Raw genomic sequence first — 22,506 nt, forward strand, 5'->3', positions numbered from 1 at the left:
TGCAAATACAGTACCTATTAATAAATTATAATAATTTTTATTTTGTTTCTTCATGTTAGTCTAACTGTGAAAAAGAAAGACAATGTCCTCTAGGGTAAAGCAGAGAATTATCAAGACTAGAAAGAACACTGTGTTATCTCAAAGAGATTATTCCAAGTAATTCTATTTATACATTGAAAATAATATATTTATTTAAAGGTGCTTCTTCCAACAAGCTCTTTTGCTTTGTGGCTTAAAAAAAAAAGAAAAAAAAATATATATATGTATATATGCATTGGCAGTGAACACCTGAGTAGTTGCCAAGATTGCATAAATTCCAAACCAGATTTTCACTCTCCAAACTAATTGAAAACAAATTCTGAAAAATCACAAAGGACAATAGAACTGAAAAATCTGTAAGTATTTAAACAGGTTCTCAGGACCTCTAAGTAACATTTAAAAAGTATCCCCAGAATGAATCAAAACAATATGATTGCTTACGATCACTGTGCGTGTTAATATGGAATTGGTCCCTAAGGACTGGATGGTTAACAAGTATTTCTATTTTTTATGTCTGCCGACTCTAACCCTGGAAATGCTCAGCTGGGAACTGATGTGTCTGTTGTGATGTTTGGAGGGACCACAGCTGGGTAACATCACCATGCCTGTGCATGAGAAGCAATGATTCGCCCTCTTCCTTCTCACTCTGTCTGATGCTCACTAATGAGGTCCAGAGGTTTGATCCTGCAGAGCCCATCTCTCCCACAGGGGAGGGAAGGACATTTGGTGCAATGCTAAACTGCCCTCACTCAAGCAAAACAGACAGAAAGATATTAAATGGATGTAGTTAAACAAAAAAGCAAACAAATTATAGTTGACATCAGAGTACCCCTTTCCTAGGTTACTCTGATGGCATATCCTGCCACTTATTAGATTTTTGCTAAGGAAACTTCCACTTGCGTTAATTAACAAAATATTTATCTACAAGAATGAGAGATGTTTGTCCAGTGTATATCTTTTAGTTAAATAGTGAATGTGTTAAGTCTTTTCTTAACTATGGTGAAGTTAATGTGCTTTTTAACATTTGCTAAATCTGTATGGTTTTTGTTTCAATACAATGGAACAACTCAGTCTGGTATTATAAGATCTCATCTAGTGAGGATAAAAGCTAATGCTGTCTAGAAAGCATGGCTTAAAATTTCTCAAAGCTGTGTTTACCATTCTGCCTAAATTATGCAGGCAGAGCTTATAAACTATTAGGGGTCTTTAGATCTTCAGATGGGAAACATTTTCAGATTTAGAAAAGCTTCCTTGTTGGATTTGAACTTTTCAGTTTAAAATAATTAGGGGGGAAAGGGAACATAATCCTCTCAGTAATGTATTTTTCCTCAGTAAAGGCTGAGGAATTTAGCATTAAGATGCAATCTGGAAAAATAAATAAATAAAAGGAAGAAAAGAACTTTCTCCATTGTTGCTTAATTCCTAATAACAAAATTGCAAAATATAGAACTTCATACTTAGCATCATCTTATATTGGTATATGTCGACTTCCCCAGAGATGACACATTGCTGCAAGTTAACAATTTGAAACAAATCTGTAATATTGAAAGACATTTCTTTGCAACGCTTCCTCTTCAGCAGTCCTACGACAGCCATCATTCACCTTGCCTCCATCCAGGTAAATAAGCAAAACAAACAAAAGAACTATTCCTCTCTGGCATTATACTTGTTATCTGTTTTATATCGTTGCAAGTCTGAAACAATATAAGCTTTGAGAGGAAAAAGTCCACCTTGTTTTTTACATTAATGTTCACTCCTGAGCTGATCTTAGCTGTTCCTTTGAAACCACAAGGCAGTCTTAAAATCATTTAACATGCTATTAATTTAGCTGTTGTAGGATGATGGATTTCTCAGCTTGCTCATACATAGAACTCTTAAGACTGGAAATGTGCAGATGTCATACCTTTGCTTCCTCAGCTATCACTACCCTCTTTCTCAAGAAGCATAATTATCAGTAACTAAATGAACTGCCATTAAATAGCTCATTATTTGGGCTAACGTAGACTTCAGCTCTTCATGTTGCTTTGTGAAAAGTTGATGCAAATATTTCCAAATAAAACTCTCTCCAGAATGTAGGTTTTGGTCTTTGTATTTTAACCACTACTAAGCAAGCATAAATTTATTACAGATTTGTTAGGTCAAATGTGGTTAATATTTCTTCATTAAATGAAAATGAGTTTGAAAATATAGGGAGGGCCATAATTATGCTTAATTTCATTAATGAAGTTGGCAAATAAAGCAATCTCAGATTGTTATATATACTTTCACCCTTGGTTTTAACACAGCAGTTCAGAGTAAAAATGGACCAAAAAGCCATTTCATTAGTCCACTGCATCCTGTATGCATTTCAGCTCATTATTTTTATGAATAGAGAATGTGAAGGTCATTTCACCTTGTAAGGACAATCAACAATTGCTCTAAGTTCAAAGTTATGGGGATGTATGTAAATCTGCTTTGCTCAAGGAAGTTCTAGCTAGGAAAGAGAGGAGGTAAAACAATATGGGCCTTCCTCATTTAAATTCCCCACTGAGTAAATACTACCACATTATCAGCTCTGAATAATTAACTGCCATCCACTGTGCCAAAAATGATGCCCTGTATCTGAAATGCAACTTTTCAAAAAATATTCCTTGAAAGAAACTACCACAGAAATCATGACAGCTGTCATTGCTCTAAACTTTTATTTACTCAAAATCATTTTCTGAAAACCATCATTAGAATCAAATTAAAATAAAGCTGAGGTTTTCTGAATAAAACTGTCAAAGAAGATAAAAGTTTTTACATTGACAGAAAAGCAAATGATTTTTTCCACTCTGTTGAGGTTGCATAATAGTGCAGTATATCTGAATGACTTATGGTCCATTAATGACAGATTAACAGCTGGAGGAGGGGAGATCTTTCCAAGAATAGTTTTCAAATGAATGAAACTTCAGGCCCAGAAGCAATGGGAAATGCAAAGTGTAGGGAGCTGGGGGAAGATGTGGGTGGAGGAGTCTTACAAGATTAGACTTTCATAATTCATTAAAATCACTGAAAATGACAAGATGTGATCTGAAATAAACCTTCCATATTCACAAGGGGAAGAGTGCCTAGTCAATATTAAGTCCTTGAAGATGAGTGCAGGGGGTAGAAAGCTAACAAGAGCCTATCTATGCAGCATATGTGAAGGAAAGAAACCTTACTACATAAAACTTAGTGAAGGAGTCTACCTATGTAGTTTTGCTCACCAGCCCTCTTGCAATATAATGAAATACCAAACACTCTGCAGCTAGACTAAGATGGGAAGGGGGCGTGGGTGTGCAAGATGGAGTGATAATATTAACAAAGTATTTTATGTCAAAAAGTGATTTATTTAGAAGGTCTTGTCCTAAAATCTGGAATGAAACTTATACCATACACACACACACACACACACACATTTATTTCAGTAAAAACTATATAAAATAAATTCTTTTAAAAAAAACACTGATAACCTTCTTTTCATTTTTATGTTGAACATTTTTGTAGCTTAATTTTAATTTTTATCACAAAAGTAATTCATACTTTTATAGCTGTTACAGAAAATCGGTAAAACAAATGAAGAAAGTAAAAGTCACTTCCCAGTAATATCCACATTTAAATTTTAGTGCATTTCCTTCCATCATGTATTGTATTTATTCATAATATAAATTTTTTCAATAAAAGAAAATTATGTTGAATGTGCATCACATTATGTCCTGAGCAGAGAAGCCATTTAGCCTCGATTTTGAAGTCAGTGATTTATTTTGAGGTATATGCAGCAGCCTTTGCAATCTATTATGACCACTAGACCAAAGCATATTTATCTTTGTAGCCGGGTAGCACTGGTTTTGTGTGCTCAGGACTCATTACAGATATTATCAGTAATAGTGACAGTAGCATATATTTTAAGTGCCTAAGGATGTGACTCTACTTAAAAGCCTAAAGCAAATGTAGAAATTGTATATAACCTCAGGATCTAAGAATCCCACAATTACTATCTTCCTCTAGCTTCTGAGGCTTTCTGGGGTTTCGCCTTGCATCAACAAGTTTTACTCTTCAAACGGAACCATTCTACACATAGCTCAAATACATCGGTGGGATGTGTCACTAACACCACTCCAAATTAAAAACCATCTTAAAAGGAATTAGACCATCCTGTAATAAAAAAAATATAATGATAGCAGAAACACTGCAAAATGGTTAATTAGTTTTCATAAGAATTAAATATTTTTCCTTAAAATTGATTAATTTTACTGTACTAAGTTCTTACACATTCATATTTCTCTTATTAACAATAAATAACAATTGTTATAGAATATGTCTGTTATAGGAAGAAAAGCTAGAAATAGTTCCTTATGAAATTTAAAGTTCAGTTCAGTCACTCAGTCCTGTCCAACTCTGCGACCTCATGGACTGCAGCATGCCAGGCTTTCCTGTGCATCACCAACCCCAGGAATTTACTCAAACTCATGGCCTTTGAGTCAGTGATGCCATCCAACCATCTCATCCTCTGTCGTCCCCTTCTCCTCCTGCCCTCAATCTTTCCCAGCATCAGGGTCTTTTCAAATGAGTCAGCTCTTCAAATCAGGTGGCCAAAGGATTGGAGTTTCAGCTTCAGCATCAGTCCTTCCAATGAATATTCAGGACTGATTTCCTTTAGGATGGACTGGCTGGATCTCCTTGCAGTCCAAGGGACTCTCAAGAGTCTTCTCCAACACCACAGTTCAAAAGCATCAATTCCTTCAGTGCTCAGCTTTCTTTATAGTTCAACTCTCACATCCATACATGACTACTGGAAAAACCAAAGTTTTGACTAGATGGACCTTTGTTGACAAAGTAATGTCTCTGCTTTTTAATATGCTGTCTAGGTTGGTCGTAACTTTCCTTCCAAGGAGTAAGCATCTTTTAATTTCATGGCTGCAATCACCATCTGCAGTGATTTTGGAACCCCCAAAAAGTAAACTTTAGGCTTTATCATATTACTTAATAAGGCATAATACCTGTCTCATTTAAATCAAGTCTTCAAGAAATAAAGTAGCCTTTCTTTATGCTCTTGAGTCTTGGTACATTAACTTAAATGCTTACTATAGTTTATTGTTACAATAAATATTGTGATAATAATCTCTTGTTCCAAAGCGCTAACATGATGTGTTTGTAAAATTTCACTTTCCTGCTAATTTAAAATGCAAAACTTACACAAACTTTTGTTTATAGAGAAACATAAGTCTATGGGTTCCACTTTTAAATTTTTACATTGGATGATATAGTTTTACTCTATTTTTATTTGATCTTCAAAACAGTAATTTTAACAGATATATAATACTGCATAAGGTAGGATCAGCACTATTTAATCACTCCTCTTTTTTAAAACATAGATTGTTTTAGATGTTTAAAATTTGCTTGTGTTTTATTGATTAACTTTTGCCCAGTCTCAGATTTTTTTTCTGATTGGTTAATGGATTTTCATAAGTCACTTTGTTGTTTTTTATGCTTAATAATTTCTCTTGATATATGAAGAGCTTTTTTTCCCTAAAAAAGTCATTTCTTCTACCTGAAAAGATTACCTTATTCGATTATTTCCCATGTTTTTGTCTTTACCAGTAATTCTTATTTTTCACAAATTATGTTTTCAGGTTCTACCTTTCATATTTACCTTTTTGTCTTGCATTGTAGTATGCTCTGTAGTTTTTATTGTTTTACTTCATATTTCTAGTAAATGCTAACTTTAACAATGATATCAGTTGTTCAGTTTCTGTTTTCATTGTTGTTCAATCTCATTTAATGTTTGTCTTATTAGTTAGGATAGAATCGTTTATACTGCAGCAGCAAATACCAAAATTCCAATTCTTAAAATAACAAAATTTATTTCTGGCCCACTGTACATGACTGTCTTAGGTTACTAGTGGGGTCTTGTTCATTGTAGCTACACAAGGACAGTGATGAATCTGAAAACATTGTCAGTTCTGTACTAAAGGATAACAAAAGCTTTGCAAGGTCTGTCAATGTCACTTAAATGATCAAGCCACCATATAATGCATCTTCTGAGTAGAATTCATGGGCCCAATCTAGTTACATGCCTCCACTCAAGTATCAAGAGAGGCAACTTAGTCCTAAGGAGCATGCAGGAAAGTGGAGAACCAAAAATGTCTGGCAAATAGTACTAGCAATTGCTACAAAACTCACCTCACTTTCTTTATTGCCACAAGATAAGATATCCTCTATTTTCTAAAATTTTCCATTGCATATGAAAAAAGTATTTTAGGGTAGAGTTTTGCTTACACTTACCTTGATTCTTTCAGCTTTTGATTTTGTGTTTAAAAATGTATTTTTTATGTTTGTTTGTTGTGTATAGCTTTATACCTTCTGTTCCTTCATATTTCCATGTGATTAATTTGCTAATCTTTCCAAAGCAGACGAGATAGAGAATTGCTTTCAAGCACTGTCCTAACAATCTGACTATTTTCTGGCTGACTGAGCTTCTTTGATCTTGAGTTGGAAATTACGCTTTTTCTTTTTTCCTTTTTCTGAGCTTCATTTCCCAACAGTTTATTTAATAATTTAATGTCAGAGTGAGTTTTGATGAAGAGTAAAGTGTAGAGTATATTTTTCTCCAATTCAAGCAGCTCATTTTACAGTCTCTTGTCCTTCTTGGGCTTAGAGTTAAGAAGTAGTTCATTTGGAGGGTTTATTTCTATGTCAACCAACATGAGGACCGTGATCTTTACCATAGAAATACTTAACTCAGAGACTGGAGGTCAATTCAACAGGGTGTCTCAGATGATGGCAGAAAGAATTATTTGAATTCTGAATTGGAGGTAGGTTGAAATTGTAACCATTTTCCATCACTGAGGTAGGCTGTAGGAATTTCTTTTAATATCTGTAAAATGTCTATGTGCTATGATTACTTCCAATAATGTCTTTTATTTGAGCAATTCATATGATTCCTTAATAGTCTCCCTTTTACTCAAATCAAGTATGCAACTGGAATTTTCATTAAAATGCTTGAATGTTAATCACATCTTGTCATTAGAAAGGGACTAAAAAGTACTGTTAAAAATTGGGTTTCTAAGCTGTAGAAACCTGGGTTCCAAACTTGGCCTGTTACTAACTATTTGTGTGACCTTGGGTAAATAACTTAGTGATTCTCAAATTTTTTTGTTTGTTTGTTTGCTTTTCACCTGGAAGAAGTGACAATAGTACCTAACCCATAAGATTTTATTTTTTGGAGAATTGCTTTTGAAACATTTACCATAGTTCTATTAGTTGTCTTGAGATCAAAGGCCAGTTTTGAGCTCAGAGGAAGGAAATGACAGGAACAAAGATACAAAGATGGGAAAACACAGCATGTGTTCTAGGTTGATCGGTACTTTGGATACACGAGAATAGGGTAGCTGTACCCAGTTGCGCTGGTTATTCACTGCACAAAAAAGCCAGACCAAAGGGGTAAGTGAGGCTGAAAGTCAGCCATATTCTGCTTGCATAGCCCCACTCCTTGCAAGAAGAAATATATTTTTCTTTATATACTAGGGAAGCTAGGGGTGACTCCTGAGTAAATAGGAATCAAATAAGAAATTTGACAAAGTATGTCTATGACCCTAATCCTGAACAGAGAGGTGTAGAGTTTCAGAGAGCATTCACCATTACATATAGCAGGGTCATCTCCTTTCTTAAGTAAAGGAGCTCTGAGTTATTTTCATCTGTCTGACTCTTTGCAACCCCATGAACTATTCAGTCTATAGAATTCTCCAGGACTACTGAAGTCGGTAGCCTTTCCTTTCTCCAGGGGATCTTCCCAACCCAGTGATTGGACCCAGATCTCCTGCATTGCAGGTGGATTCTTTACCAGCTGAGCCACCAGGGAAGCCCAAGAATACTGGAGTGTGTAGCCTATCCCTTCTCCCATGGATCTTCCTAACCCAGGAATCAAACCTGGGTCTCCTATATTGCAGGAAGATTCTTTACCAGCTGAGCTACCAGGGAAGCCCATTTTCATCTGTAAGTTTTTAAAAACTCACAGCAAAAATACCTATTTGTTCCATTGACAACAGGCCTTGACATTGCAACCATTCTTCTTCCTTCCACTAAAATACCAATCTTTCTTCTGAACCATCATTATAAAAATTTTCAGGAGTTGGGGTACCTCCCAAGTCTTCACTTTGATGTCAGTTGTGTTTTATTTGCTTTTCATGCCAGGACCGTCTCAAAGATTGAAAGGGATTTTACATGATTTGACCTTGATGGGGTAACTGAGACTTGTGGGTTGGATGACCAGCTGCCTCAAACCACAGCCTTTCTACTTTTGAGTTCATCTCCCAAGGGGGAGTGGGAAAAAGGGGAGGAAAACGTCATGAGGGGGAGATGTAGAATTGTGTAACAAGATGCTAAAATCTACCTTCAGGAAGCTTCCTAGACTCAGTGTACACACGTTTACAGTGCTTCTTTCACCTGCTGTCTATAGGTTTCTTAAGAGTAAAGACCCTTAAACTTTTACATTTCCTCTATGATATGTAGCCCATAGAGCTGCCAGAGAAGGTTTCCCAGCTGCAGGAAGAATGGACTGTCTCCTCAGTTATTGCCTCTTCTTTCCCTCTTCTTTCCAGTTCTCTGATTTCTTTTTTAACTGGGAAGATGAGAAGGAGGAGAGGAGTTAGTATCAGGCAATAAAGGATTCTGATAAGAATTTACTTCATTGATCCATAAAATAAAACCAAGATTATCTCACCCATCTTCATATAATTATCACAATTTATTACATTTCAAATATGTTTCAGGTGCTTTACATACGTTATCTTTAATCCTTACAACAACACTTGAAAGTGGTTATTTTCATCTCTGTTCTGTAGATAAGAAAAGTTTAGTGAAATAAGCTAATTAACTTATCCAAATATACAGCACTAACAAGGAACAGGATTAGGGTAAATCCCAGTGCTACCTGACCTATAGCCCATGTTGTTTTTTTTTTTCTTTATGTGTACCCCCCCCCCCAAAATAATAATGGTGCAATGTAATGCGTGTGTATGTTCTCACTGGGTACACAATGCAAAGCACATATAATAAATATACAAATCCTTTTCACATCACTACCCTCACCCAAATATCCAATCCTAATAGCTTTCCCAGTGAGAACCAGTTTCCAGAATTGTGTTAATACATTTCCATATATATATAAATATAAATAAGGCTATCTGACTATGTATTATTCTATGTTTTTAATGTAATAGTATATTAAAACTCATTTTTCAATATCTGTGTATTCATATGTTCACCTTTTTATAGCAGTTGAATAATATTTAAATTCATATTTGCTATCTTGTCTTATTTTCTTTTCACCCAGTTCCTTGCAATGTAGTTATTCTGAATCCCTGTTTTTTGTATAAGGAAACTTAGGCTAAGAAGACTATCTGGAGTAATTTCAAAGATCTCTGATTGTTTTTCACACTATTTAATCCTTACTTTATAGACAAACATAAAATTATTTGAAATTTTCCTTCTATTTGCTACATTAATGTAATTACATGGGTGTCAATCTTTCTGTTTGGCTGAATATGGTGCTTTTTCCCTCAGAATGTGTATTTTCCTTAAATGTCTGCTTCTTCTTGACTGTCTGACATTTTGGCCCATCCCTCATTTTACCACTTCAGTACAATGCTACAGTTCATTTTATAGCTGAGGAAACCAAGAACCAGAGAAAATAAATGACAACCAAAGGCTTGGAGCTATTTAATGCTAGAACCAGTAACAAATCACATTTACCTGCTCACTCCTGACCCAGCAGCCTTTCTATAACATGACACATTATTAATTGGAAGTAGTATGTAGATACTCTAGCTTATTTGTAAATCTATACTCCTTTCTGTCCACATTTTATATCCTATTTCAAGTCACATTTGTTTCGTTGGAAAAATCTGACATGCTATGTGCCCTTGGCAGAGAACTCTGAGGAGAACTCACTTACCCTTTTATTTACTTTGGCATAAAGTCTTCTGGAAGAGCCTAGTTGTTGGACATGTTCAATAAATCCCAGTTAATAAAAAGTTAGATCATTATGGTTCCTTTGAAAAAAAATCAAACCAACTCATTATTCTACTAATTCATTTAACAACACATATTGTGAATGCACTTACTAAACTCTCATAAATGCTGCTGCTGCTGCTAAGTCACATCAGTCGTGTCCGACTCTGTGTGACCCCATAGACGGCAGCCCAACAGGCTCCTCTGTCCCTGGGATTCTCCAGGCAAGAATACTAATATATGTTAAAGCACATTTTCATATAGCATCTAAGAAACTAAAGCCAAGAATGACTGATTCACTTGAAAAAAAATTTCACGTTAATGGTGAAAAAAGGACTGAAGTCCAAGTCACCAGACTCAAAGTCCAGTGTTAAACATCCAAGTGACTTGCCAGGGTGCTATTCTGTGTAACCAATAAAATAGAGGCTGGCCCAACCTACCTACAATATGTCCTTAGCTGCTTTCATTATCTTTGTGGCTCATAGGAAGACAGTACTAGTTGTGAAATATACAATGCATTTATTCCTTTTAAAGCTTAAGACTTTTATTTAGCCTGCTTTCAAATGTCTAATCACAGATACACAGCAACATTTTGAAGTAGCACCAGTGGCCTTGATTGATTTGCAATTCTCACTCAACCTTTCTCTGTCTTTTCCCCTCTCACATAAAATTAATTCTTAAGGTCACATTGTGTGTTCCTGAAACTAACATGTGTATTCAAGTTCAGTAAATCACACTCGTCTACATTTTGTGACTGTTCCTGTTGAATCATGTTGAATGCTTGATGTTGGTTTATAATCCTTAACAGATAAATGTGTTCTAACGGGGCTGTTCAAGGATAGTACTGATCTGGATTAAAAGAGTGGCATATTTTTAGTGCATCACCACCTTGACCTTCTGATCAGGGGCAGCATTTCCTGATCATGCATCTTCATTAGCACAGAGGATAAGTCAATGTAATGGAAAGAGCATTGGAGCTGCCATCAGATGCCCTGGGTTTGGACACACTGCTATTCCTGGCTTTCACAGATTCTTGGCTTATGAATCTTAAAAATGGGGCAATAAGATCAATTTCCTTTGGGTGGTTTTAAAATTTAATTGAAATAATGCATGTGAGAGTACCCTGGCACATATAAGGAGTTTAATAAAGTTAATTTCCTTTCCAGTTTACTTAATGTTAGATACTTTTGAAACCATTCTTTCCCAATAATGTAATAACTGACTTTGACAGTAGTAACAGAGCCATACACAGCGCTCATGCTCTTTCCCTGAAGACCAGCTTTCTCCATTAGTATCTGAGCCTGGCAAATCAAAATCCTTCCTAAAATCTTCCAAGAGACTTTGAAATCCCTGCGTGCATTAGTCTGGATCACTTGAGTGTATCTTGCACATTTAATTAAACCTGTTATTTCTGGAAACAAAAACAAAACATTTAAGAAGGAATGGCTGAGAGAAACCATTGTTTTTCTAGTAGTGTGACATGTGAATAATTTCAAAAATCTTTTAAAGCCATGCTTTACTTTAATAGGTTTCTGAATCCATTCATTTTCAGGTTGCTTTTATTACCTTCATCTACCATTGCCTTTTGCCACTTCTCTTTGAGGATATCTGTTATCCTTAAAGAAGGGACTAGATTGGAATTAACTTGCTTCTGACCATACCCATTTATCCACTTGGAGATCACTGTGGCAAACTATGAAAAATGTGCTAGAGTCGAAAAATGACAAAGCTCCCTGGATCGAAGAGCTGCTTATCCTCTCTCAGGAATCTGTTTGTTCTGTTATTCTTGGCAGCTAGGGCTGGATTCTTCAAAGGAAGATGCAGATTCCATTTTCTTTATCCTTCCTACTCTGAAAATTATGTGTTGCTTCTGCACTGGAAAGGTTCTGGATGAAAAGTACTTTCCTATTTGCACTGCAAATAAAAAAACACAACCCCATTGTAAATTGTGTTAACCCTCTTTTGACAATCTAAACCACATGAGGAAAGATCCACTGACTATTATGTGTACATTATAGGTACTGTGCACAGGTGTGTTTATAAGGAGGCTGTGTATTGATTTCCTCTTCCAGTCCTTAGTACTTCCCTAAGAATTATTGGAGGGTCTTCCCTAGTGGCTCAGACAGTAAAGTGTCTGTCCACAATGCAGGAGACCTGGGTTTGATCCCTGGGCTGGGAAGATCCCCTGGAGAAGGAAATGGCAACCCATTCCAGTATCCTTGCCTGGAAAATCTCATGAACGGAGGAGCCTGGTAGGCTACAGTCCATGGGGATGCAAAGAGCTGGACATGACTAAGCGACTTCACTTTCTTAAGCATTACTTGCATGTGGAAAATAGAATCTGTTTAATCTATTCCAACAGAGTTAAATCCATCAAATGTGTTTCACTTGAAATTTTAATTGGACCCGAACCCTTGTCTTAGGGCTAGTATTGTCTTTTCCACCCTCCTGTATTTCTTCCTTCATGGTTCAGGATGAGGCCTTTGTTTTGCTTTGGAAAAATACAATGCCAAAAGCTGCTGCTCTCCAAACACATGACTTCCCAAACTCCCAGAGACACTGGTCAGTTTCCATCAAGGATTCCATTATAATGTTCCATTCCCATGGTGACATTAGTCTCATGAACCCTCCTGTATGGTTTGAGATGGAGAAGAATGAGGAAATGAAGGAGCAATGCTAGACATTCATGTTATAGTCAACTCTATTATAAAAAAGATCTCTAGTTATGTGAGAAATCTCCTATATCTAGGAAGGAGGTAGATGATGGTGCAAAGCTCGCAGTATTGGGTTTTGACCACCTCTAGCAAGTCCTACATATATAGTCTATCTTCTCTCGTTAACATATGGGGGTTATATCATCTACTGCTGTTAACTTTGGAATCTCAAACAAGACTAGGAGAAGTCCCCTTAACAATCTGTAATACACGTATAACTTTGATATAATAAAAACCAGACTTTAGGAGATAAAATCTATTAATATAAAGAGGAAAAAATGAAGAATGATTATAGTTTGATAGAAATTTCCAATGTGGCACAACTACAAGGCTGACTAGAGAGTATTTTCTTTTACTCTGATTAAAAATGCAATTTCACATGAAATAGTGTGATATTTCATCTTCAGTTTCCAAGGAGGCTCTGCGGAGACTGTCGTTAACCCAAGTGGTCGGGCGAACCAACAGCTTTCCTGATTAGTTTCTCCTGCTGAGCAGTATAGACAAAACCTCAATCACAGGACATTCCAGCGAGCTCGAGTGGCCATGCTCCAACTGTGTTGCCGTGAGAACTGTCAGACGTCTGTAAATATTTTGTAGTTCCTTCGGAAAAAGTGTTGGCCTTCTGGGATACAGCAGAGAGAGCTTGTCCCCGCATCCAGCTCTGGTTCTCTGGTGGATTTGGTTTGTTTATTTTCAGTCATTTCAGCTCTCTGATTTGTTCCACAGCTGAATTTCCTTCTTATCTCTTTGTGTGGCTTGTGGCTAAAGAGTATTTTTCTTCTGATACATTATCATCCTCCTAAAATGTGCAGAAAAATCACTGGCTACCCTTGATTGATTTATTCATGACCTTGTTGTTGTTCAGTCACTAAGTTGTGTCCTAATGTTTGTGACCCCATGGACTGCAGCATGCCAGAATTCCCTGTCCTTCACCATTTCCCGGAGTTTGCTCAAATGCATGTCCATTTGAGTTGATGATGACCTTAGTTGGGATGAAAAGGCCAGGCCACTGAACAGGAAAAATAAGCCTGAGTGAACAGTGAGGGACCATTGAGGCACCCCAGCTGTTTTTCCTCACAATCTTCAGAGCTGCTCATCCTCAGTTTACTTTCCACTCCCACCCCCAGGTCCCACTGATAAAGCAAAAAAGAAACTTGATCATCATTACATGAATCCAAATTCATTCTGCTCATCTTGCCATTTTAACAGGCTTTGTCCCATTTTTTTTTTTTTTTTCCTTCCAGATGGTGGATGTGCAGCTTCTGAGAAGGATGACTAGCAACTTCAGAGGCTTAAAATGTACATCCACCAAACAAAGCTATCTGTAAATACATTGTTTGTTTTGAACAAACCTTCTGTTCTGGTTCTATTTGATTAACAAGAATAATCAAACATCTAAATAAAAATCATTGTCTGTTACCACTGGAGAGTGTCCAACTAGTCTTAGACAGCTTGGAAGGCTGGCAAAAGGCAAGACACATTGTGCTGGGGGACATCCAGGCCAGCATGCGGGGACCTGTGTGCCATCTGCCCCCACCCCTCTGCTCGGATCCCAGTCCAATCATTTTAGTCTCATTAGAGCAAGATTCTGATGAAGCCAAAAGATGCAGCTCCCAATTTCACAAACTACAGAAAGGCTCACAGGGAGATGGCCAGCCTCTGGAGACACTTTAAATGACCTCCTGGCTCAGGCATGAAGAAGTTTCCACAAACTTCATTTTCCATAAAAGGCTGAGCACCTTTCTTTGTGTTTTACTTTTCCCCACCACGACAAATGTTGAAACCTTCCAAGTTATCATGTGTATGTTCATGTTCCCCATATGCAGTGTCAGAAGACATTACATGCTAATTGTTGCTTTAGAGCAAAGCAGGACCACTGAGAAGCCAGCCTGTCATGACATTTGTAGCCACATTTACCAAGAAGCAAAGTTCAGCAGAAATAAGCAAAAATCATCTGAAACCTTTTCTTCATCAAATAAAAAACATTTCTGACACCCTGTTTAATGACAACATTCAACTGTTTCTTTTCCATCTTTATTTTCCCTCTAAGGTTTAGCTTATTGGCTCATTATGTGCCTAGAACATGAAAGATGACAAGGGGCTGGAACTCTGGCTCAGCAGATTCAGAGCCCAGCCCCCACCAGCTCAGCCCTCATCCCCTCCTCCTCTCTTGCCTTCTCTTCTCCTGCTCCCCCAGCTCTCCCGCCTCCTGCTGCAGATCTCTTTCTGCTGCCTGGCAACCGCTCCACAGGCAATGTCACACAGGATTGCTTATTACAGCTTCAGAGAAATAAACAGGAGGGGGAAAATTCTGGCTGTTACATTAGAATTGCTATGTACAAATGCACCAAAGCCAGGTAATTCCAAGACTGATGCTATAGGAGAATTTTGCACTATGGTGCCTGGTCTTCCCCTCCATGGGTAAAAAGAAGAGCAAGGGGGAAAAATAGAAAGGGAGTCTTTAGATGGCTTTTAGCAAGTCATGTATTAAATGCAACCATCCTTTTGGCATAGACCTCAAATAGAACTATTTCTGGGCTTTAAGAACCTTAGCGAGAAATTTTATAGTTGTCATTTGAAAAGTGCTGTGTGCGTATGAAGAACAAATATCTATTGCTTATCATTATCATCTTGGCTCATAATGATTGTGTAGATGGTTTTAACAAGAATTAAGGGCACCACATCCACTATTTGAGAACTGAGACAGGACCTATCTTTCCTTCAGTTTATTTGCTAATTTGTGGGTATTTTGTTCCTTTAAACATTCACTGATGTGTTGTCTCCAGTAACTGACAATGACAGAGCATATGTTTTACATCCAGCAGGGGATACAATAGTGCAGAAGAGACCTGACGCCCTCCCAGGTTCCTAACACATGGAAAGCTGACAACTCAACAAGTCACTAAATAAACTCTGCTAAAGGATGAAGGGGGGACGGGATGAGAAAAAAATGGAAAAGTCTTATTCTACTTTCCTTTCAGGATTCTATGTTTCTCTGCATTAACTTCCCTGTAGTACAAATGGTAAAGAATCTGCCTGTGAGGCAGAAGACCAGGGTTCGATCCCTGGGTTGGGAAGTTCCTCTGGAGAAGGGAATGACAATCCACTCCAGCATTCTTCCCTGGAGAATTCCATGGACAGAGAAGCCTGGCTAGCTACAGTCCGTGGGGTCGCAAAGAGTCGGCCACAACTGAGCAACTAACACACACATACATACACAAACACACACATAGGTGTAGTTCTATATCAGGATTTCCTTTTGTGTCCTATCTATTTAGCCAGGCAATGGAAGGAAGCAGATTTCTTCCAAGCTCAGTTTCCTGAGGATGACATCTAGATAGCATAAACACTATTTGAAGTGTATCTTATCCAGAAACCTGAACTCACCTTCACCTTGACTGTAAAATCATTTCATGTTCCACTTTGTTGGCCTCGGTCACTGAAAGGAATGAGACTGACCTATTTTCTCAAGCAAGCTAGCTTTAAACAGTAACCAAGATCCCATCTTTGACCAGTTCTTGTCCACAAATCAGACTTAAAGGCATGGGTGTCCCTAACACAAATCACAGTATTCCAGAAAATGTAGAAAATCCTATGCACAGTGAAATAATATTACATCTTGCTAGAGTAGGATACAGGTAGTGTCAAGGTTTCTATAAGGGCTAACGATTGGCAAACAGTAGATGTCCAAAGTATAGATAAGCAAAGTCATTATGGAGTCATTGGTATGATATTGGAACCAGTGACACTTACCAAGGAAAATTATTATCAAGAACTGGGCAAAAGTGCTAGGTAACCAAAGTGCAGTAGCTAGAGCTCTGGGCTAGGCTCAGTTTTCAGAGTGTGAATGATAAGGAACAAAGAAGCAGTCAAATGTCCAGTCAGACAGATTGGCCAAACACGGGCAGATTCAAGGCCTCAGCCTGACGCTCACATTACCAGATAGACCAGAATGTTCACCTTCAGGACAAGGAGCAGTTTCAGTTTGCCTCACTCCTAGAATTCAGCAGTTTGGTGACTAGATGCAACTTCTGGGGGTGGGGAGTGGAGGTGGGGGATGGGCTTCTGGCACCCCCAGCTGGTAGTGGAGGGTACACTGGATGATCAGCAGAGAGGGGAAGCCAGGCTTCGTCCAAGCAGCCCAGCCAAGGCACAGACTTTGATCAGACAGACCTAGTTTTGAATCCCAGTTCTGATATTTAATGGCTATACAACCCTGGGAAAATCACTCAAGTTCCCGAGCCTCAGTTTCCTCCTCCACAAGCTTTCAAAGAATGTCAATAAGAGCTTTTATTAAAATTAATATTACACTGCAAAAGACCACAAACAGATAATCAGGAAATGGCTTGTGGTAATATGAAAGCAAAAATTAAAAGTATTTAAATTGTTCCATTTAAATTTACAGAATTGGAAAATGAGGATAAGTGTTACTAATAACACTGAGATGGCATGCTCTCAAGAACTGAAATTGCAGAATATATGTCAAGTTGAAAAAAAAATCCCCTTCCTCTATCCCCACCTGACTCCCAGTTTGCCTATCACATCACAGTATGTATGCATACTACAAATATCCATGACTCTGTCTACTTGGCCAAAACTCTTGGTCTAATTCTCACTCTGTGTGACCTGGGAATCAAGAGTCGGGAGTGGGCTTGCTGACCACGAGAGGGGTCTCTATTGCATATCCTTACAGCATATTTCTTATGCACTAACAGGGAGGTGCAAAATTCTAAGGATCCCATTGTCACCACCAGGGCAGTTTAACCTGTCCCTGTACCGTACCTATTAGCCTAAGGGAGGCCGACTCAGGCAGTTTCTGAAGAACTCCTTTCAATTCAGGAATGTCTCTGCTCCCACCCTAAGCTTCTTCTGCTGCCGCTGCTCAGTTGCACAGTTGTATTCCAACTGTTTGTGACCTCCCCTCTAATTGTCTTCCTGGTCTTCTGGCTTCCTTGGCTACATCTCTGCTTTCCTGCATATGCTTTCCACTTGGTCTTGACAACAGTGTCAAGAAGCTTTCAGTTTTTTTGTGTTTTTTTTTTTTTTAATTAATTTATTTATTTATTTTACTTTACAATATTGTATTGGTTTTGCCATACATTGACTTGAATCCACCATGAGTGTACATGTGTTCCCCATCCTGAACCCCCCTTCCACCTCCTTCCCCATCCCATCCCTCTGGGTCATCCCAGTGCACCAGCCCTGAGCACCCTGTATCATGCATCAAACCTGGACTGGTGATTCATTTCACATATGATATTATACATGTTTCAATGCTATTCTCCCATATCATCCCACCCTCGCCCTCTCCCCCAGAGTCCAAAAGACTGTTCAATACATCTATGTCTCTTTTGCTGTCTCGCATACAGGGTTATCGTTACCTTCTTTCTAAATTCCATATATATGTGTTAGTATACTGTATTGGTATTTTTCTTTCTGGCTTACTTCACTCTGTATGATAGGCTCCAGTTTCATCCACCTCATTAGAACTGATTCAAATGTACTCTTTTTAATGGCTGAAAAGCTTTCAGTTATAATTTACTCATCTCTGGGGCTTCCTCTTGGTTGACAAGATACCCACATGACTTTTAGCTGTGGTCTCTGGGAACCCAGTAGCAGGCACCTAAGTGTCAAAATCTGGTTCTCTGTTAAAGATAAGTCAGATAGGTATGTATCTAGTTTTCTCAAGCTTATGAAAGAAGTTACAAACCTCAAAGCTCAGTATTTCTCAAAGTAGTTCAAGGAACAGCTGCATCAAGGTCACCAAGGGTTTGTTTTTGTTTTCTTAAGTCAGGATTTAGAACCAAATACCAGATTTACCAGCTAGCTCCCCTAGCTGATGATTATAAACACTGAAGTTTAAGGCTCATTGCCATAATCCTTTGAAGATTTGGACATCCCCCCCCCAAAAATTAAAAATCTTCCAGTAAATACGTGATGATATAAATCCAATTGTTCAGCAATAATCTTTTTAAAATCACATCTATCCAGACATTTTTCTCTCTGCAAGAGTATAGGTATGCCTTTTTTTTAAAGTTAATAAACCACTGATATAAAAACTAATAAACAAACAAAAAATAGTGATTCCTCAAGGGCAACAAAACAAGTCGTATGATGTGTTAAATGATTTTATTTACCCAGACTCCTGACCAGTTACTCATTTATTCAACAGATGCTATTAAGTGAATATTGTGTCAGGCACCATTCCTGGTGTGGGAATCACAGGGTCTTTGTCTGAGGCAAAGTCACTGCCCTTATTAAGCTCCCATTCTAGTGAAGAAGGCAGGCAATGGATAACTTATCAAAATAAATAATATTTCCAGGCCATAGTAATGGCATGAAGAAAACTAAAGCAGCTTGTAGAGAGACTAGCTGGAGAGACAGTTTCACAGAGGGAGGGAGCAGGAACAAATTCTCAAAAATGGTATTTCAATATTGTCCTGAATGACATAAAGGAGGAACCATAGGGAGATCAGAGGAGAGGGAGCAGTGAGTGTAAGTGCATGAGGCAGGGGCAGCTTTGGTGTGTTTGAAGAGAAGCAGGTAGTACAGAGTGGCTGCACAGAGTGAGTGAGGGGAAAGCGGAAGGAGATGAGGGGAGGGGGTCATGCAAGGCTTTGTAGGCTACAGTCAGGAGGTTATATTTTCCTTGCTTGCTAATGGAAATCTATTTTAGTGTTTTGAGCAGGAAAGTTACATCATCGTATGTACATTAATTTTTTAAATCACTCTGATGTACAAAGTATAGACTGGTGAGGGCAAAGGGTGGGAGCTAGAAACCAGCCATTGGGCTATTTCAGTAGTCTATGGGAAGAGGCAATGGAACCTGGGTGAAAGATCAGTGGAGACAGGGAACAACTTCCAGATAAAATTTGGAAGTAGAGATGACAAGGTTTGTACTGTATATGGAAACCAAAGGAAACAGAGAAATCAAGAATGCCTATATAATTTGGTTTGACCACTTGGTTAAATGGTAGTTTGTATATGTGCTCAGTCACTCAGTTGTGTCTGACTTCTTGTGACTCCCACATACTATAGCCTGCCAGGCTCCTCTGTCCATGGGATTCTCCAGGCAAGCATACAGGAGTGGGTGGCCATTTCCTCCTCCAAGGGATGGTCCCAACCCAGGGATCAAACCTGCATCCCCTGTGTCTTATGCACTGGCAGGCAGACTCTGTACCACTGTGCCACCTGGGAATCCCTGAGTGGTGGTGCATTTTATCAAAAGGAGAAGTCTAGAGAAAGAAAACTTCTGGAGAAAATATCAAGAGTTTTTTTTGGCTGTAATCAATTTGTAAAATCTTACAGATAGCTAAGATGTTGAATGAGAAGTTATGTATACTACTCTAGAGCTCATAGCTCCAAATGAGATAAAACTTTGAGAGTTATCACCATTAAGAGATGAAATGACATAGAAGAATGAGGAGCTTTCCCAAGGAGTGGCTGTCCCTAGAGAAGAGGAAATACAGAATTGAGTGCTAACCCACTCTTACGTTTAGAGGACAAAGAGGAGTCAGTTAAGAAGCCTGAAAAGGAAAAGCCAGTGAAGTTGGAGCAAAATGAATGTGGTTACTTGGAAACCAAGAAGTGAATGTTTTCACATAGGACTTATATCATGTTGTGTAGTGACAGAAATGACTGTTCAGTAGCATGAAAGAAGGCTTGATGCCAAGGGTAATAAGTATTTGGACATTAATAACTGGTATTTATTTTGTATTTTAATAAATGAAAGACATGTGAATGGTACAAGTAAACTTTCCCAAAGGACTTCCAAAATGGGAACAAACTATTGAAAACAGCCCAACAAGAAGTGATACAAAATGTTATTATCCCTAAGGGACTGAGATACATCCAAAGGCTGTGGATTTTTTTTTTTTAACTTCCTTTAGCAGCAAATCAACACCATCAAATAACTTATGGAAAAGGGCAAAATAAAATACGCTGATCAGACCTGCTAGGACTTCTTGGCATTTGTGAGAGGAAAGGTTAAGGTTGAATAAGTGGTAACTGAGAGCTAATATTCCTAGATTTTCAGTAGGTTACACAACAATTTAAGTCATAAGATAAAGAGGAGACAGGAGAGCAAAAGGCCTGTTTCAAGTTGTGGTGGGTTGTGTTTTCCTGTGAGCTTATTAGCTCAGAGACTCTGCAGCAGTAATGATACCCTGACTAGACAGGATAGGAAATTGCTTCCCTGCTTAGTATTTACTGAGGTCCCCAAATGAAGGCATTCAGAGCGCTTACAAACTGGGTGACTACAAAGTCATGGGACTGATTCCACATTTCATTTTTTGTGAAACCTCGCTTGATTTCTTCTCCATAAGTTGTTTATGAAGCAACTCATACAGAGTTTTTTATATCCATAAGAATCATTTTTCTCACACAGAGGAGCGATCACTCATGATTAATGTTGACTTTTTATTGACATTTAATACAGTTTACTTAAAAAATATGTTGGCAGATTTAAAGTTAAATCCACAAAAGAACAAATGCAGGCCAGATATTTTTCTGGGAGGTATTTTTTTCAATACATCTACTCACGTTTTTAGGAAAAATTTTCTCTGTAAGAGTTTGACTACATGGATTTTAAATTAGCATATCGCTAATTTATAGAATCAATAATAAAACATTCACTTCATGGGAAACGAAGCCATAAATACAAGAAACAGTCTATACCGGCAGGTTGAAAAAACAGACTAAACTCTGCAGTTATGATGGGACCAGATGTTAGGTAATGTTGATCTTTTACTTTTTCTGATTTCTCCTCTTTACAACTCAGGATCCTTTGCACTAAAATGGCTGTGCTGAATTAAACTTCACTCCCTGAAGTCACAGGAAATATGCGATTATCTCCATTAATAGAAGGGAACAAAGTAGGGGCGTTCCACAATGGTGGCAAACTCCTGAATCATGCCCAGTTGGCTTTAGGAAATGTTTTGTACTTAACATTGGATATGGGTGTGTCTGAATTTCTGGGAATTTACTTCAAAGAGAATAATGAAATGACACAGTGAAAACTTGGCTCTCTTCGAGCTGGGAAACCGTCCAGTTTTCTGATCCTAACCCTGTCCATTCAGGAAACAGACATGACCTTGCTCAAAGTTGTCTCTGAACAAAAAACTGTGTACTGATCCTTCGTATTTCAAAGGGCTTCCTTACAGAAGTAAAAGTTCCCTTAAGGAGACAGGAATAATTAAGCAGAATGCTTGAGAGTGCTTCTGCTGGGATGTTTGCATGGATCCACAGGGAGCAACCTGTCTGCTAGGTGGGGCTAAGAAAGAACTGCAAAAGGGCAGATGGCACCCCTTCATACAGCAAGTATTGACTTGTAAATCACTGGCTTCCCAGGTGGCGCTAGTGATGAAGAACTCCCCTGCTATTGTAGGAGAAATAAGAGACGAGGGTTCGATCCCTGGATTGGGAAGATCTCCTGAAGGAGGAAATGGCAACCCACTCCAGTATTCTTGATCCCTGGGTTGGAAAGATCCCCTGGAGGAGGAAATGGCAACCTACTCCAGTATTCTTGCTTGGGAAATCCCACGGATAGAGGAGCCTGACAGGCTATGGCCCATAGGATCCCAAAGAGTCGGACAGGACTGAAGCAAATTGGCAGGCAGGCATGCATCATATATGATCAGCCCTCAAGATCGTTTATATGGAGATTATTTCTCTTATCAACTCTGAAATCTTTAGCAAAATACTTAATTTGCCCAGTCTCTACATCTATAAAATGGTACCCCGT

Source organism: Bubalus bubalis, chromosome 1 (genome assembly GCF_019923935.1).
Source record: "Bubalus bubalis isolate 160015118507 breed Murrah chromosome 1, NDDB_SH_1, whole genome shotgun sequence".
Classification (NCBI taxonomy): Eukaryota; Metazoa; Chordata; class Mammalia; order Artiodactyla; family Bovidae; genus Bubalus; species Bubalus bubalis.